General features: G+C 45.8%; 1 non-coding gene across 1 annotated transcript; it reads right to left on the reverse strand.

Moving 5' to 3' along the window:
• Nucleotides 1-250: 250 nt before the first annotated feature.
• Nucleotides 251-356, reverse strand: LOC130884551 (U6 spliceosomal RNA). Its single transcript, XR_009058072.1, has one exon. It is a non-coding gene; the product is annotated as a U6 spliceosomal RNA (small nuclear RNA).
• Nucleotides 357-3,516: the final 3,160 nt, after the last annotated feature.

Below are 3,516 nucleotides of genomic sequence, written 5' to 3' on the forward strand. Positions count from 1 at the left end.
GAACGGAGGGTTTATTCTACCTTACGGTTGGAGGGATGTATGTGGTCCATCACAACGGCTGCAGGAGCTGGAGGCATCTGACCACACTGTATTGGCACTGAATGCCAGTGCTCAGTTTGCCTTGCTTTTGTGCGTCCAGGGACTGGCTCCCACCCCATGGGAGGATGCTACCTACATTACAGTGGTCTTTCCACCTCAACCCAACCTAAATAATTCTTTTTTTTCTCATTTTTTAATTCTTTTTTAATTAAAAAATATGGAACGCTTCACGAATTTGCGTGTCATCCCTGCGCAGGGCCATGCTAATCTTCTCTGTATCGCTCCAATTTTAGTATATGTGCTGCCGAAGCGAGCACCTAAATAATTCTTCATAGATAAGTCCAGAGGCTTGTTCCTGTGGATGCTACATCTTGTCACGCTGACAATAGTAACGGTCAAAGTCAATGAGAAAACAAACATTAGCATTTTAGCTAAAAATGCTGATATCAAATTGGGTGTATGCCACTTTTAACCCCAACACTCAGGGGACAGATGCAGGCAGGTCTCTGTGAGGCCACCCTTGTGTACATAGTGAATTCAAGACCAGCCAGGGCTACATAGTGAGACCCCCCCCTAAAAAAAAAATACTGAGCTCATTGGCAGAGAAGATAAACAAAAGAGTTGGGGTAGGAAGGATTGAAGGCCCGGGGCTCCTGTGTGTGAGTTAGCATCATTTGAGGAGCTGTGGAAGTTGCTTCGGAGAAGTGCTCTTCCTGTCAAGCCCAGGCTTTTCAAGGCTTTGCTCAGTCCTGCCTTTATATTCCATGGCAAGACTGACACCCGAGCAAAGGGAAAGAAAGCATGTTATAGATGCAGCTGGAGAGGAAAAGGCCTGTTTGGGGTAGAGCAAGATCCAGCTACAAAAGTAACAATGAGTAATATTTGAGGATTTTTAAAAAGATTGACTTTTAATTGTGTTCCTCTCTGTGTGTAGGTATGTGTATGTGAGGGCGAATGCCCTTGGAGGCCAGCAGATGGCGTTGGAGCCCTTGATGTGGGTGTTTCAGGCTGTTAGGAACCATCTGAAGTGGGTGCTGGGAACCGAAACCAAGTTTTCTGCAACACTTAACTGCTGAGTTATTTCTTCACCCCAATATTTGAGTTTTAAAACTGTGTGCAGGGTATCCATTGACTGAAGAAAGAAAGAAAGAAAGAAAGAAAGAAAGAAAGAAAGAAAGAAAGAAAGAAAGAAAGAAAAGGACATGACAACTCCTAGGGTATGGAGGAGGAGAAAGTTTATTGCTGAGAAAAGGGAGAGCATAGCCAGAGGCAGAGACATCTGGGAGAGTCCAGGGAGCACGTGACCCTGAGCCATGTGTGCAGAGTGGGAGGGAAGAGGGACCAAAGACTAAGAGGGGCAGCCTGGGCCAAGACTGACCAAGAGAATGGCATAGCCAAAATGGCTGGATTATATAGGGAAGGGCAGCTGGGAGAAGGGCAGCCTGGATGCTGAACTGGAGAGTTCAAGGTAGAGGGCCGCTGCTGTAGAATAATCTCTTTGTACACTGAAGAGTTTTCCATGTGACTGGTTTAATAAACAAGCGGATTGGTCTATAGCTGAACAGAATAAGGTTAGGTAAGAGAGCCAACTAAGAATGCTGAGAAGGAGAAGGGTGGAGCCAGGGGTCGCCAGCCAGCCACAGAGGGAGTGGGAGGTAAACATGCCATCCTAATAAAGGTACCACATAAATAAGTAATATGGGTTAACTTAAAATGTAAGAGCTGGTTATAATAAGCCTGAGCTGTTGACCGAGCATTTGTAATTAATATAAGCCTCTCCTCTGAGTGATTATTTGGGACCGGGCAGTTAGGACAGGAAACTTCTGAATACAGGCTAAGTCTACCAGCCACACCCTTAAAAGACAGGGACTGAAGTGTTGGTGGACTTTCCCCCTGCCCGCCAGTTCTGAAATAACCAACACAGACAATATGAATTTTAAATGCTTAGCTGATAGCTCAGGCTTATTACTAACTAGCTCGTATGATTTAAATCAACCCATTGCTATTAATCTAGGTGCTGACCTGAGGCTCCTGGCTTTTACCTTTCCTGCATGTCCTGCTTTCTCTCTGTCTGGCTCAAGACTCCTCAGACTTCCTAGCATCCTCCTAGGACAACTCTTCCGCCCAATGTCTTCCTGTCCAGCTATAGGCCAGTCAGCCCTTTATTAACCAATGAGAGTAGTACATATTTACAGTGAACAAAGATCGTTCCACAGCACTGACGGATGCTAGGAGAATTTGGTGGCCAGGTCTGCGTTGATTTGTTAAGTAGATATTTCAGCCATTTGCCCTAGGGTTTGAGACTTAGCATTCATTGGCTAAAAAGCTGAGTATTTCAGTTCTTGATGGCGGGTGCAGAGATTTCAGGAGTGTGACCTTCTCTGTGTGTTGCCCTCAAACTATCGTCATGGTCACTGCAACCACCCCACCACTCTCTGGCTTACCATTTTTTCCCCTTGGGTTTTTTTTAATGCCATAGCAGATAACCAGTTTTTTGAGCCTGGTCCTCAAAATAATCCTCCCTTTGCTTGTTTGCTTGTTTTGGAATGAGGAGCCCTGACTCCTGCTACACAAGCATTCTACCATCTAACTACAGCCTCAGCCATATTTTGTTGTTGCGTTGAGACAGGGTCTTACTAAGTTTCCCAGACTGGCCTGAAACTTGAGATCCTGCCTCATTTTCTCAAGTGATACATAGTGGTATATGTGTTTTAATAAATAAAGCTTGCCTGAAAATCAGAGTTCAAAGCAGCCACACCAGTCAGCCATACAGGCCAAGCAGAGGTGGTGAATGCCTTTAATCCCAGCACTGGAGAGGAATATAAAACGGGAGGAGACAGCGCTCAGTCTCAGTTTGAGGATCCGTGGAGGCAGGCGCCCATTTTAGTCTGAAGTAGAGGTAAAAGGTCGTGACTGGCTGCTTTACTTTTCTGATGTTCAGCTTGAACCCCAGTATCTGTCTGTGAGCTCATACAGAGCCTCTGGGTTTTTATTATTCGTGCTACATAAGGCTGTCTAGGGATGCAGGATGGATTCGCGGTCTCTGCCAATTAAAGAATTAAAAGGCAAGAAGAATGTATTACCACAAATCTTGGGAAATCTCTATGGAGCCGGCTTATGATCCTGAGGAAATTACTAAAATAATTTAAGAATGGACTCGAACAGAAGCTTGAGGATGGTGTAGTCGAGTTTAGAAGGAAAACCCCAGGACAGGCACGTTGTCCGTCTAATCGCTGTCTGGAAGGAGAGAATGGCTGCACGGAGGTCAGCACCCTGCTGGCAGCCACACAGTGTAAAGAATCAGCCTTATGGTGGCAGAGATCAGGTCAGCACCTGGCCGCTAACACACACAGAGGCACGGGTCAGTGGACACGGGTCAGTGCATGCACACCACGTGGCTGCAGAGGTCAGCTGCAGTGGTCAGCATATACTGGCTTTAGGAAAGGAGACTCAGAGTTAGGGAGTTTAAAGATTGAT

The sequence above is a fragment of the Chionomys nivalis genome, chromosome 11 (assembly GCF_950005125.1).
Source record: "Chionomys nivalis chromosome 11, mChiNiv1.1, whole genome shotgun sequence".
Lineage (NCBI taxonomy): Eukaryota > Metazoa > Chordata > Mammalia > Rodentia > Cricetidae > Chionomys > Chionomys nivalis.